Source organism: Neodiprion pinetum, chromosome 3, assembly GCF_021155775.2.
Source record: "Neodiprion pinetum isolate iyNeoPine1 chromosome 3, iyNeoPine1.2, whole genome shotgun sequence".
NCBI classification, from domain to species: Eukaryota; Metazoa; Arthropoda; class Insecta; order Hymenoptera; family Diprionidae; genus Neodiprion; species Neodiprion pinetum.
The window spans coordinates 43,966,699-43,983,643 of NC_060234.1; positions in this window are offsets into that span (position 1 = coordinate 43,966,699).

Genomic DNA, 16,945 nt, shown 5'->3' on the forward strand with positions numbered 1-16,945 from the left:
TCCCATAGCTCGAAAGAGCAACGAACCTTATCCTTAACAAAGATTGATAGGTACTCGTAACTTTTGAATTTCATTATGTTCTATTTCATGGTTTCAACAAAGAAAATAAAATTTGTAGTAAAAATTTCATAATAATGTCGGCCGTGACGGGTTGAGGAAGTTCGTTAGTTGGAAATCAATACTTTTCTCGTAATTTTATCACGAGACGATGAAACATTCAGTATTTACCGAATATATGCATTCTTAGGCTACCGCGATTCTTTTGAAAATGTGACAAGACAAATCCTCAATTGTTAACAAAACCTCAGATAACGATTTTTTCCCTCAAATAGTTTCCCAACACGTTTCTAAAACGCGTTGGTAAACCTGGTATATTCGGTCGCATTCACTCTGCGACGAGTCATATTATTCGTAAGACAATTCTGTACACTCTCACTACGACAATTTCTTCTGAAAAGTTCCATTCCCCCTTTCATTTCAATTCAGAAAACTTTCGTACGACGACGACGAGGCCGCATAAAACTCATGCCTCTATCGGCGTTTTGTTTCTCACGCTGCTGGTTATTCCAAACACAGACTAGTTATCTATCACATGTAACCATTGTTCACAACGACCAACGCGTACAGCATATGAAGTGCGTAATAATTAAACAATTAAATTGCAATGACGGACTATACACATGGGGACAGTGATATCCGGACGGGTATTTTTTCAGCTGAGCCGATTACGTTGGCAATGGAGGTAGCCCACTGCGCCAACGTTGGCTAACCACTAAACAGCCCCCACCATTCATTCCTAAACGTAATAGAATCCAACAATGCAAAATTGGAAAGATTTTCGGCCGGCCAATGCTGGTGCTGCGGGCAGATTCCATTGCCAACGTAATCGCATCGGCCGAAAAAATACCCGTGTCCGAATCACTGTCCTCGAGTATACACCCGATGGCGGTTAATTTTGACCTCCCCATCTTTTCTCGATAATTAGTGGAAGGTACCGGGAATCTCTCAGGCTTCGTGAATAAGAGTAAACAGTCGCCTCGCCACTTCATCCTAGTAATATTGGCGATGTGTTTCACTTCTTCATGTTTTTGTAACGCTGTCAGATTTTTACAATAAACTTTGTTGAATTAATGAAGTACGCCGATCGTATTGATGCAGCCAAAGCAGGATATCGATGATTGAAAAGAATCGGGTTTCTCTCCATGACCCGAACAGTTATATTAGCTTGTCACTGTTTGGATGAAGCATGCACGCCGCATTTTTCGTGATTGAAAGTGAAAAATTATAAAATTTTTACCTCCCAGATCACTGTACTTGGTAAAGTCAACGAATCCATTTTTGAGTGTACCAGCGTGTAACCTAGAAGTGTGACTGAGCAGTGAAACGATCTTCGGCCGTAAAAGTCGGATTTTAGAACATGAAAAATATTTTAATTCCGTAATAGAATGTCAGAAAAGGGGTCGGGGAACCACGATGGACTTATCATTTTTCATCGCTCTTATAAATCCTACTCTACGATATGACGAATCATTGCCTAATCGTAAGCTATCAAATCCTATAAGCTAACTATTCAAACAGGGGCGAGGTGGAACATAAACGTTGCGTTCATTTGATTCAGTTTTGCCCGTTCAAATTATGAACGCCCGTTGGAAAACGTGATAAGGAATGGAATTTTTCAGAGAATGAGTTTGATATCGATGCATTTCAATAAGATTCTAGATCTCCCTCGAGAGTTTCGACCGATGGCTACCATGCTACCAATATTCGCATTTCGTCTGAAAAACATCAGTTTTGTCGTTGAATTTTATGTCTTAGACGCTGTTATTAACACTCGACGGCGATATGTATTCATTGCTTCTATCATAATGCACGAAATAACGATGGGAATAAGTCCGAAAAAAAAAAAAAAAAAAAATACCAGACAATTTCTCATCTCTAGTCACCCAAATATATTAAGCAAGTTCATGCCCGATCCAACCATAATTTTCACATTTTCGACCCGAAAATCGGGACGGAAGTGGCATGTTATTCCCTCTTTACTTTTTTCCGGCATTTACGGGAGGTATGACCTTATATTTCCCGGAAATCCATATTAGCGGGAAATACGAAGTTACATTTCCCAAAATTCGAAATTTAGCGGGAACTATGAAGTTATATTTTCCGCGAATTAATTATTCAGTTTTTCTCGTTTCCTCACTTTCTTTTCGTTTCAAAATGCATCTCACTGTCTTATTATAAACTTTTGACAATGTTATAATTTTAGTCGCCAGAGTTAAGGTGGTAATAAAGTCCTACATGTAACATAGGAATTAAAAGTTGATTGTTCCCTCGTTGCATAATGTACTACTTTTGTTATACAAGCCTGTACACCAATTTATTTTCTTGAAGCCACCCACACGATGAATTGGGAACAAAGTGTTATTCTTCTTTCAATCCAAACCTTGCGGATCAAGTGTACCTATACATTATTCTATGTAGGTACCGTCATATCAATGCAATAGGGTGTTTCAGGTGAAAATAATTTGCAAATCCCCACCGTCGGACCCTCCGAAAAGTTTGTTTGGGCTTACAGGAAGATTCTATCAAAGGATGAGTTATATACGTTAGGTCTAAGATGGTGCTCATTCGATTTTTCCCTACTTTTCGCATATTTTTCAATGTATCCCGGGGTCCCGTTTCAATATGTAACCCAATCTCTTTCAGAGGCTGCCAAGGTCGAAGTTTGCAAATTATTTACTCCGAAATCACCTTAATATATATGAAGGTTTCATTTCACTGTTGGAGATCCCGGCATCAAATACATACATATATCTAGATATAATATGTATATTGACCATTATGTATAACTTATTGTCAGTGATATGGGCATATTATTATGCATACGATGGTAATTGCAATACGGCACGTACGTTGCGTCTCTAATGGCATGACGTCGTATGCGCCACCTGACGACCTTTTGCTTTTGGTAAAGGCAAAATGGCGTATATTTTTTTGTTTTCTTTGCATCTAGGCTTAAGACATGATAATATGGTCAGAAACGATGAAATTAAATAACAGTTCAATTCAGAGCAAAAGGTCGTACATACTGATAGATACGACCCTCTTCTACTGATTCAAGCATAAAAACCTATGTCGATTAATTCCATAAGGTAGTATCTGCCAAAAAATACATTTTTTTTTTACCTTTTTGAGTTCGGGTATAAATTCACCAACTAAAAACAAAAATTCATATGTGCCAGTAGATGCGAACTTTTGGTCCTGATGAAAATTGAAAAAATTATCTATTACGATAATTTAGCAAGGGCGTAACCGCCAAAAATTATCATTGGTATTCTTATCATTTCAATAATTGAGTATTTGGATGATCAACGTTCAGAAAATCGACATCCCCACTCTATAACTTTGTTAATTTCGATTGTTTATGCGTTTCAGAAGCCTTTCGTTTGCAAAAAAAAAATGACGGTCACGCCCTTGTGTCCTTATCTTCGAGAAATTTTATTAATGACATTGTTGGATTTTCGCAGATGTAACTTGTATGTGTGCGTTTCACAGGTTTTTAGCACGTTTGCAATTAAAAAATTGGCGCTTGCAACCTTCTGTTCTTATCGTCAAGAATTTTTTGTGACATCTCTAGATTTTCGCAGATTCAAACTTATCTGTGCGATCAGTGGTTTGTGGAACAATTGGGGAAAAAAAAAAATGTTCGTTACGACCTTCTGTATCTCCGGATTTTCAAAGGCTTGATTTCGATTGAATCATACGTTTTTATCATTTTTAAAGCGAACGGTGTGAAAAAAATTATTATACGCCCCTTGGCCACTAAAATCGCATTTTTGACCCTCACGACCTTATGCCATTAGACACGCCACGTGTTATACATCAAATTGTAATTGTAAATAGTGAAATATGACGAGTAATCTTATTGTATAATAATGTATAGTTGTCTCGACACATGAAAATAAGATGTGGGGAACACTTGTTTGTGAAATATTTGTGAATTTAATTCAATCGTTTCACGCCCTAGGAGATTTTTTACTGTCGGATAAAAAAAATTACCAATATTATTCACTCATTCGCTCAATCGGTTTCATCACTGTCATCGGCGTTATACGTGTCACTAAAGTTACCATAATTTTTTATATGTTCGTTTTTATACGTTCGATATATTACCACGACCATTTCATTACGCGGAAATCTGCAGGCTGTTGACAATTAGAGTGGCTAATTGACACGTCTTGCGCCGACCGTTTGCTATATACCTAAGTGCAGCTATTTTCACTCGTTAGAATCGTGTCGAAGGTCTGCTTCACAGCATAATATGATGATTGGAAGTTGGGAACGTGCACGATATCTACAGTGTATGGAGAAAAATTATAAATATGGACCAAGTATTGTATAAACACAGAAAGTTCCTACGCCTAAATCATGTTGACAATGCGGCAAGTACGCGCATGCATTAATCAGCATACGATTATCATGAGAAAATTAATTAGAAGAAAACAAAAAAAAAAAAAAAACACCGTCGACAGCATGTAATTATAACGAACGTTCTTGGGGCTTGTCATAGTTGTGATTATTTTCTTTCTTATTATTATAATTATTAAGAATAGAATGGCCATCAACATATCCATCATTTTTGTCGTCGTAGTCATTGTCTTCGTTATACCCAGTGTCAATGTTACATTTTATGATATTATTGCAATTATCATGTTCCGTGCGTGTTTCGTCATTAGGGAATATCAATATTTTACCGATTACGATTATTATCTGTACTGTTGTCACCATTGCAGAATGGTCGATCGCGTGTTTGATTTACAGGGACCGAGCGCGAGTATGGGTGGCGCCACGAGTGGCCAAACTTTTCCTTGTCAACGGGACTTGCACTGACGTTGGTGTCGGGCGGTCTGATGGTCATCTGTAGTCATTTTTCCGAAAAGACAAATATTCGTACCTAGAAAATACCTTCTTCCGGAGTAAGAAAAGGAAAGGTTAACTTGCGCGCTACAAAATCTTTTAATAGTTTGAGATATACCGAGTAAACCGTCATTTACTATCCCTTGCGACAAGGCAATTCAAATCGATTGTTTCATTCTTTCATGCTATGTCATAGCTACGGAATGACAAAAGGTTATGCCGGCCGAGTCGTTGACATAGACAGGGGAAAATGCCCGTCAGTTACGCGCACGGTCTCTATACTGCTTTCATACGTATACATACATATATATATATTATAGTGTTTCAAAAAAAAAAAAATTTGGATTTTTCTTAACGCTACCCGATGAAATGCCGTAACGCAACGTAAGAACTGGCGCAATTGATTTTTATTTCTTTTTTCACTTTTTCCTAAAAATCTCCCAAAATATAACATATATGACAAAAAGTCTGAGAAGATCTTTTTTATGAAATTCAATTTACCGTTAAAGAAGTTTCTTGTGATTTTTTCATATATTGCATATTTATCAAGATATTTACAAAATGCAAAATTACAACTTCAAATATTGACTTATCTTTTCCAAAATAATTTTTTTTTTTAAATCTTCAGATCTCATATATTAATTATCAACTGTCAATAAAAAAAAATAAATTTCATATCGAATCCCAAATTTTGTCGATCGCCTCTGAATTGACAAAAAAAAAAATTATCATATAATATAAATATATATATATATATATATATGTGTATATGTATATGTATTACGTAATTAATCCATGCATGAGCAAGAGATGCGCGCACTAACTTCACCTATTTCTAAATTGAAGTTGCGATGAGTAAAATGAAAACGTTCGTGGGATATCCCGTATTTATAGGTATTTAAACAATGACTGCTACTATTACCAACAATCGCAAATTTTTTCGCTTTCTTACCTTGTTGATTTCATACTTCATATGCGGCGCGGCTCAATCATTTCCGAATTGTCACAGTTCGGATTGTCCACCGTATTGAACGGTCAAATCGTCGAATCCTTATACCCACCTTTGCACGCGATGTCGTCAAGCACTTACATTCGCAACCCTTCGTGTTGCCACCATCACTTGTCTGGTTAAATTGTGACCAATATCTTTTCATTATTATTTCTTCATTATTATTATTTCTATTATAAACATTGTCATTATTATTGTTATTATTGTTATTATCTTAGAAGATATTACATTTTTTTCTGTTTGCCGTTATAATTTTACTCGAGTACGAACATTAATCATCCATTTACATCTCTATGTGTATTACTTTATCGATTTTCTGGTTCCTTGGTTTTATTCAATACGTTATAGGATTACGAACAGAATAATTCGGAAAGACAAAACAGTATAGCTGCAAATGTGCTATTACTGATTTCAATTGGGTTACGTCACCTTCGGTTTTGGTTAATAAATATTTACGATAACGATCGTTAATACAGGGGAAAAACATCTTACCGCTTGATAAGAATTAACGACATAGGTATGCACACGCGTGTGACTCGATATTATCTCACACGGTCGAAACGTTACACGTATGATGGAAGCAATGACATTGACATGATTTTCGTGTCAATTTACGACTAAATTTTCAATGCTTTTATACAAGCTTTCTCTGTAACATTTCATTTTATATATTTTGATGAGGTATTAAAAACTTTTTGGCTGTCACACAATTTTGTAACATTAACAAAATGTTTCAATCTTAATATTTTAAAAGTATTTTAATCGAAACATCTATACAATAATAACTCTGCGAATTTAAATGTGCAATCTTTTCACAATATGATTACAGTGTTTCAATTATTTGTTATTAAAGTTATTTATATCTGGACTTCATGTAACAGAAATATTCCACGCGCAAATTTTTTGACGTACATATATTCATATTTGAGAATTGGGTGATCACCGTACACATTTGCTTTGGCAACTGAAAACTCGAGATCGTTACTCAAGCGATAAACTAATCAAGGTGATGATGAAAGACGCGCCAAGCACCAACATTTTCGAATTCAAGTACCCAATTTATTTTTACCGAAAATATACATTAGTTACTTTCAATCGATGAAAAACTTATAACATCTTTCGTGATTTAAATTTTGCTTCTCTATCACAATACAAGTTGTTAACGGTGACTTGTGAGCCATGTTTACTTCTCATTGAACAACGAGGGCTAGTTTTGTTTAGACGAGTGGCTAACGTGCCGGATTTCGAACCAGAGTGGCCGCAGAACTCCAGACTGCAGCCCAGACATTAAAAGATTGATCTGATTTTTCATCAACGAAAAGCTTGGAACATATGTGACGGCGAGTAATAATACGATGAAGATTATGAAATTAGAATTGCCCTGTGAAATTTTTATAAAATTTTCTTGTCTTTCACCCGGGAAACATCGAAGAAGTGTTCCAAATATATCAAACCAAAGTTTAATAAAAATTTCACAAGAATCAGTTCAAATATCACATTTGGTTCAAGGCACTGTGATAATCTTATGATGTTACAAGAGCCTGACTAGAATAGACACGGAAACGTGAAACATTATATTTGTTATATTTCTGTAATGTATTGGCCATATGAATTTCCTGTGTGGGCGGTTGCAAACGACGAAGCACATATTGCTGTTAGAAAAAGCCAAATAGAATGTAAGTGGTTAATATAGGTATGTATGATATTGAAGATACCCCGTAGAGATAAATTGATAGATGAAGAGATATCTTACGAAACCAATAGTTTAAATGCAATTGCTTTGATGTTGTAGTACACTCTTGGAATTGCCGAACGTTTTTCCGAAAATATGAACACTCGAGTAAACTTGATGCTAAACTCCCGAAAATTTAGCGGCTCCGAAATAAGTATGACTCCGACAGTCTCCAACTACTGTAGTCCAGTCACTTTAGACCAAAATTAGTGCTAAAATTGTATTAATTTGCAATAGCAATTTTTACGAATCGTTGCGGCCGGAGGGGGTCACTGCTAGTCCAAGTCCAGATTTTCGGGAATTCACCCTTCATCCTTCTGAATTATTAAATTGCCCGTTCATTTTCAACTTTACGTTGAAAATGGTATGGACCAAACTTGAATGAAATTTTATTCCTTACAACTTTGATTGTTACCATTTTTTGTAGGGAGGCGAAGTGTAATCATTGCATTATCTTATTTGTTATTGATTTTTACGTAAAAATGATGCAAAATTGTAGTGAATAAAATTTAATAAATTTTGATTGGTTATCGTTTATTTTTCTACGAACCATATTTTACGATTTAGACCCGAAAAGGGGGCGAGGGGAATTTAATTATTCTTGAAAAATCTCATTTGCTGTTTACTTTTACGTACAAACAATAATAATCAATCTTGCGTGAAGAAAAGAACAAAAAAAAAAAAAATGTAAAAATGACTGGTTTTTTTTTTTAACCGAGTCTTGAAACGAAGAATTTATCAATCATACGTAAAATTCAACAGCAAACAAGATACTTTAATAATCAAATTTCACCCTCGCCCGTCCAGCTTTTCCAGATTTGAGTCGAAAAATATTAACCGTTAAGAAAAAATTTATTGTTAAAGTAAAAATTGTGAAAGTTAGAGTTGTAGCAAAACTTTATTTCCTACAAGTTTACTTATTATCATTTTCACGTGAAAGTCAACAGCAAACGAAGAACTACAATAATTAAATTTCATCCCCTCTATTCGGGTCTGAGCCGAAAAATATCGCTCCTCGAGAAATAAGTTTAGCTATTATCATTTTCAGTGTCAGGTTGAAAATAAGGTCCAAACGGTACGTTTTGTTTGACCCTTTTGAAACGTGGCAATTTATGCATGTAAAGCAGGCTCGCCGTAGCGCGTTTCAGGCGAATTCGGAAGCAGGCGGACAGGACTTTCCGCCCAGTTCTAGCGACTCCAGAGGGCGGAAAGTCCTTGTTCGCCCGCTTCCTTATTGACCTGAAACGCGCCATTTTGCGCCTGCTTCACATGCGTGAACTGACGAATTTTTAAAGGGGTCGGATAGAAAGAATTAGTGTTCCGAATTATTGTAATTTAAAATCCTAAAGTGACTGAACTAATGGCAGTGGTGCATCGAGCCAACGCGGCGGAGTGTGTTATTATTCAACGGGTGTACGTTAGAATATAGACGTTTCCACCTCAAATAGCCCGAGAAATGACCCTATATTTTTTTTTAAATAATTTCAACTTTCTTCACGTGTGATGTACTTACAAAAAAGCGGACATGTATCTGAACGTTCGTCGAAATTTTGTTTTATTTACGTCAGTTATAAATTATTGCATTTTACTGTATAAGTAGCGCACAAGTGGCTTTCAGAATTAATATCTCCCTTATACCGTAGAGATACGTTCAAAATCGCGTTTTGAAGATAATGACAGACATCGGAAAAAAAATTGGCGAATTCCAAAGAAATATAGTTATATAAAATCTAGTATAGCAGGAAATTCGACGCAGTACCGTCCAATTAATTCGAAGGAAAATATTTAGAGTAAAAAAATTACCAAGCATTTTAATTATTCATAAAAGCAACAAAACTATATTTTTTCAGAACTAGCAATGTGTTTCGAAAAAGGTTTTTCATGACCTTGAAAATGCGTTTTTGAGCTTGTATCTACGGTAGATGAAACCTGAGATATTTATTGTCAAAGCCATTCGGGCGCTACTTTTACAGTAAAATGCAATAATATATAACTAGCGTAAAAAAAAATTCCGGACCAACGAACAAATACGGGTGTACTGTTTTTTATGTACATCTCGCGTAATAAAGTTTCAATTGATTTGAAAAATACAAGGTCAAAAAACACCTTAAATCGTTTGATTCGAGATGAAAATGCCCATATGCTAGCGCCAAGTTCGAAGTGTCAGAGTCAACTGAACTCGGATTAATTTAAGATTAGCGGGCTGGGCACGATGTGGACCAGAATGAATTAGCAAGTATTTCTAACGATCGTAATCATAGCAAACATCAGGAGCTGACTCGTTTAGTAAGTAATATAAAAGTGTACATGTATTATGATTACATATAACATACATTCCTCTTTGTTTTATTACACGAATGTTTGTATAACCTTCGATGTTCCAATTGTACTGAACGTGATACGATGTTCCAATTTTTTTCAAAAAATGAGTCTATCGCATACTGTTAAGTACGTATTATACTTTCCCGCGTGACACGATTTGTCGAATACACATTGGGGGGGTTTCGGAAAAAAATAATTTGGGGTTTTCCACTGTGGAACCTTCTAAATAGGTAAGATTGTTGGAATCTCCCGCATGTACGTACATTGTGCATAGATACGTATAAATATGTGTAATGCACACTTGATCCGTAATAGAATGATTCTTACAACCATCGAGTGTATGTGCAACGAAAATGTAGGTACGGCGTATAATACCAAATGTGAAGAGAAATACCGTATAATTTGTATAAAGTTTACGCAGTATACACGATACATACCACGTACATGTACCGCCAATTTTTAGGATATTCCTATCTTGGGTATGTGGTGGTTTTCTGTACCATGCGTTTACGTGGATACGCAACATGAGGTCCACTATGAGCAGCTCCGCTGTTCATTTGTTAGTACGTCACGGACGCGAAACTCGGAGCTGCTCTGAATGGACTTATACCCTGAATTGCCTAAAACTAGAGGTCCCCTGGTGCTCACCCGTGAAAACGCATGGTACATACATCCATGCATGCATAGGAGGTGTCGCATGGCTGAGGCATAGGCTACTTAGGGAGATAGACCGCGCACTGTTACGGGTCCATTGAAGACGAGATCGAAGAACAGAGCTGGCCCTGCGGGGGCCCTCTCTCTGTTACACGCTGAAGAGAAAGGGCGGCGGCAGGGGCGGGCGGGGAGGGGGGCAGGGGGGGGGGCAGCCGTCAGGCGGGGAAAACGCTAAGACGAGCGGAGAGGTAGACTTGTATAAGTCCATCTGTTTCCCCCGCCCAGTCATCGAATAAAGTAAGAAGGATGCCTGCAGCTAATTTTCTCTCTGTCTTGTCACGGCTTAGGCTCAGTTGCACAGAGCACGCAGTCTATCTCTAGAAGTCTATGGGCTGAGTTGACGGATTTTAGTCGTTTCACGGACCAAGCAACTTTGGTCAAACAGGCACATTAACCAAGATGGCCGTGATTATCTACGATGTAACGTGTATTGTACAATAGAATTTCAATCCCTCAGATAATTAATGCATATCAGCTTGCCACTTACCTACCTTTTACCAATAGGTATGATTGTATTATATCGAGATTATTTATGCTGTCGTGCTCTTCAAAATTACGTACCCCGAGTTCGATCCCACAACAAAAAAAACTTTCAAAAAATTCGATCACCTATGTAAATACGAATGTGTATTATGACTGCTCTACATAACTATGAGCAACTTGAAATATTGCGCCATAACAATTACTTGTGTACGATACCCTGAAGTTGTCTGCACCTCTTGTATGGTGAATGTGATCGAATATAAGGCAATTGGTACGGCGTTACAATATTTATAAAACAAACGGTATATAATAATTATTTATAAATATAGATCGTAATGTTATAGGATACCTGTACCAAAAACCACATAGAGTTGCCGTGTTGTTTGTATTGAAAATGCGCGTCACCCGTGTGTCAAACATACGACACACCTGTGATATCATTGTGGACAAATGATTTTATCATGTTCGTAATGGAGAGAATCAATGATGTGGAGATAGTGACAGGAATCAGAAGAAGAACGGTAATTTAATTCGTAAAGGGGACATGCTTACGCAAAGTCTTACACGGTTGGAAAAGAAAATCTATCCAAGCACCTTAGTGGCGTGTGGCACATCTGTGTATGTATGTACCTACATTCGCCAGCTGCTCCTAAAGTGCTTAATCTTCGTAACTTGGGTGAGAATTCCGTGTGCGTATGTATACTGGAACATCCGTGGATGTGCGACATAAGAACTACTCTGAGCAGCTCCGAGTTCCGCCGGGGCGACTTCAGCCGCGCGTTAGCGGCTTCAATCCTTGGAGCATCTACTAGATACTGAAGGGAGCTACCGCTCCCATCAACCTCGCGAAAAATGCAGCTCTCTCATCACCTGCAATATATATTAGAGATTCAATCAGATGCAGAGTGAAAGAGACAGATTATGACCAACATATACCTCTCACACACACACACACACACACGCGCGCGCGCGCGCACGCACACTCCTCCTGGATTGTCTATAATTCAGGATCCTCATGTCGCGCATCCACGTAATGTCCCAGTATGTATACGCCACGCAAGCTCAATTCGTCATGATTTAAATCGGACTTGTCTAGCGTATAGTTTAAGATCAATAAACCCTGGTCCGTAAACCATCAAGGGACACTTTCGCAATCAGACATGAATATACCAATTTCATTTCCAGAATATCTAACGCTGCGGAACTATAGTTGACATAATACCGCTTACAGCAAAACAATTCAATGTTTTCAGTAATCTAAATAACGGTATACTACGCAGATGGTCAATCCTACCAACATAGACCATCTATTCATTCGGTCCATTTTAGTTGCCTACACTTATGCCATCGACCAAGCTATAAGTATTCGACTAGCATAAATTATCTCATGTGCGAAATGAAAAATTTTCAACAATAACACAATTCAACGATACACGTATGTAAAAGTAAAAGAGAACAAAATTCATTTAAAACAATGGTGACTGCTAAGGGGTAACTTGACCAAGTCGACAATCAGGGTTATCTGTTTAAACGTGCCGCTCGCTTGCCAAAAGACGCCGTACGAGAAAAAAAAACGACGCTTTCAACGTCATCGTTGAAATATTAATTTGTGCATGCATAAAAAAATCATATCAGTCGTAAAATTGTTAATACTACAAAGTTGCGTCAATCCGACCATCATCGGCACAATCATCACTACACTATTTAATTATTAGCATTGCAAGATCAATTTTAATCGTAGTTTGTACCATTATCGAATAATTTACTATTTATTATTGTTACGATCAACATTATTAAAATAATTATTATACGATTAGTAGAAACGCTGTAACTGTATAATAAATTTCGACTTAGACATTTAAATATTACTTCCCTTTACTCATTGTCAAATCTATCAGAATGGGAAATGGATAAATTCTTTCTACCCCATTAGACCGATGGCCGACTGTTATAAACTTGATGCATCTTCCGCCGATGACCAGCGGGCTCGAGTTAAGCAAGTATATGGCATTTGGGCAATTCGGAAGGGTGCGAGCGGTTCGACATATACTGAGGTTTAACCCATGGAGACTATACGCAAGGTGAAAACGAAGAATCACATCAATATCGTCGTAGAATCAATGATTTTAATATTATAGACAAGAGTCTGATATTGCAATGAGCGAAAGAAGAAGAGTAACACAATCGTCGTAACGTCAATGAATAAAAAATTTACAAGTTATAGGATTATATCCAACGCAGTAAGTAGAGATATCTGCGAAAAACATCGACTTTACTACAAGGAGAAGAAGTAGAGCATCAAGAATCACTCCCAGATCGTTGTAAAATCGATCATTTTAATTTTCAGGAGTAAGAATTAGATTATAGGTACTAGGTTCGCTATGAGAAATATACACTGCTCTTATGGAGAATTCGGTATAATTATCTGGTTTAGTTCCAATGAATAATCAGTTGATCTCAAAATCAGAGTGGAAATCTGAAAGTTGAGTGTAATTGTTCGTTGCAATCGACACTTGGTGTGAGTCGGGCTGTCTATTATGCGGCGCAGTCTATGCTCACTCGGAAAATCTCCCTTAGGTTTTTTTTTTTTTATCAGCCTATATCAATGCTAATAATCCTTTGAAACAGGTTAGACTATAATTATGGAAGCACTCAGATTCTATAAGAATTTAGCGATACATATGGTAAAAATTCGAGTAGCTAGGCGTAATCTAGTAATTTTTGATTTGCCGCGAGATTATCGTACTGATATTAGGCATAGTTGGCGGGGGGGGGACTATACAATGGGTGTATTCCGAAATATACTTCCAGTACTGCCGACCGTAACGTCACGCACTCAACTGCGAACTGCGTTCGGTTTTTGCTCCGATGCGCCAGTCGCATTGGTGATCCAACCTACTGATGTTAGTCTAACTGTAGCTGTGTGAACGATTGCAGTGTCAAACATCTGGAAATTTCCACGGGGAACCGTACCGACGTCACAGTCGGACGTCTCGGCGGATGGCGTCTCTGGTTCATGTGAATACCCTGAAAGTATCGCCGCAACATCGACGTCTGCAGTTCTCAGTCATGGGACTTCTACTGAGCGTTACGTCCGTGATGTGACGTCATAACGGACGCTTCCTGAAGATTCGGGAATTCGATTTTAGTTTATTCGGGAAAAGTTTAATGCACACACACATATACATACGCGTACACTGTGCACACTCAATTACTGGATGTATCCTCGTCGCCAATCAACGGTCTGGATAGTATAACGAGTGTGTAGTCGCGTTGACAGTCAAGAGCACACTGACCTCAATCTCGAGATTCCGATCGGTGTTACGTCCCTGCAGCTGATAACCACGGTGGCGCCCCTCCTGAGTTGTTTTCAGCAATGAATCTGACTATGGGTGTATCTCGAGATATACTTCGAGTGCTGTCGACCGTGACGTCACGCAGTCAACCGCGAACTGCGTTCCGTTTCTACTCCGAGTTGCCAGTCGCATAGGTGACCCAAACTACTGTAACATCCGACCGGAACGTCCGTATGTTTTATCGACTATTATTACTGCATGATACTTTTATCAACTAACCAAACTCGAAGTACGAGAATCTTGTAACCATAAGGAATTAAAACAACTGTCTAACTATTTGGAATATCCCTAGATGGAAATAACTATGACATTCACTAACCAAAGCTTAAAAACCATGTTACGAGATCTTCGCACTACAAAGAGCTATATTATTATTATACGTTATTATATATCATTATCATATTAACACCATAATTAACTAACACGATTGTACCCAATTATTATATAGCACTCGACAATGCCATTTGTGCATTCGGAGCTGAGAGCTATACTATAAGCAACTTACGCTATACCATATAGCCTGGAGTATAGAAGACTGTAAAACCATAGATAAATGTATAACCAATATAATGTAAAGATAGCACTGCTGCAATAACCCATAAAACCAGAGACTGCAAAACCTTCAAAGCCGCGAATACTAATTATCCAGCATGAACTATACCTTCCTCCGTAACGCCGTATTGTAGGCAACACGCGCAACGTTTTGAAGGCAATGCAGATCTCCAATGTGGAGCCATACAGAGCTTCATCTAGAGAACACATTAGGAAAATTACTGACGAAACGATTGAAGGTAAATCAACTCGCAATAAACCCCAAGATGCATACGTGGCAACGCCCAATGACAGGCAACCAACAAACATAAAGAAAACATTCTAGAAGCTTCCAAGCCGATTTATATCAATATAAGAATTATTAATTACAGAGGAGAATTATATACAAAAGCACACATGTAAACCTGCTCTAAAACTATGAATTATCAAATTGTTAAATACCCTGAATCTATTAAGATAATTATAACACAAACACCTAAGAATATTCGCAGCAGCGCGATTCTAATAATGTTAAGCAAACAGCAACTATGTCTCATAAATAATTGCTATTGTACTCCAGGTGAATAACGACAGTAATCAATTATAATACATATGTAATTTTATATAGATACACGCTATAAAACTAACAAACGACGAGTGACCAATATGACTGTTCGCGCCACTTTATTATTATTCTATTAGTTTGTAAATTTATAACAACAAATACTTTAGTTTCGTTATATTCGTATGTTGTACCTATTTACCACGTATAAGGTGACTAAAGAGTCACAACAGTAGATTTACTTTCTTACTCCACATGACAAGTAGTTCAACGTTATAGTAATTCAAATTACGTACTTATTGTCCACGCCAGAAATTCGTGGGCCGATACTCGAATCGGCAGTTACGTACGTTCGCTTGGCCGGTGAGGGCGCAGCGCAAGTTAGTTAGTCTCGAGCGCTCGAATAGGTAGGGCGTGTTAGGTTTGCTTTAGACACGCGCGTCGATTATTTCGTTTCGAGTAGTTTTAAGATTTATCCGTTTATCACGGTCGGAGGAGACGCGGCACACCCTTTAGTAGGGCCGGAGGTGCCCGTCTCCCGGGCGAGCGTCATTGCACTTCAGCGTTGGTTCCCGAGACGTCGGGACCGCTGTTTGCACGTTATTGGGCCACCATGACGCTCCCCATTCCCTGCTTCCACGAGTGCGTGGAAGTTGCGGAGCACGGTTTCTCATGGAGACTTAGATAAGTTAGCTTGAGATTATTGAATGATCATTCAATCTGGTTGACGAGGAACGCACCAGCGACTGTATTATCCTGTTTTATGATGATCTGATTTGCAGTTAATAAACACTTGTCTTGCTTCGGCTTTTCCCTCTGCATCGTGAGGGTTTTTATGCCGAAGCAAGCGTCTTGTCTTTCCCGCGAAATTGTGTTATTTATTTATTCACCCTCTCACTCACTCATTCCATCCCGATTGAAGTTAGAGAAGAACTCCGGTCAGACGACCTAAACATGGTGCCCCGGGTCAGGAGTGAGTGATTGGGTTTTTCTTGTTTGTCAAGTTCGTGTTAACTTGTCATCTGGTACTGGCTGGTGCGTCTTGTGTATGTCCTGTACGTGTGTAAGCCGAGACGAGGCTTAGGGATTAGGATTAGTGTGGCACAAAGGCCTTCGCGCGACACTAACTAACAGGCGATATATTGTAATACGTGGTCGCATTGTCGTCGTATGTGCTGTGACGTGGATTTTTCCCGCTCCTCGGTCACTCGGAGAAAATGACCGAGAACGTACCGCGTGCACAATAATTTGGCGTCCACGATGTACCCTGGATCTAAAACAATATCGCAAAGTTTTTGTTGGGCGCCTGGCGTGATTAACAC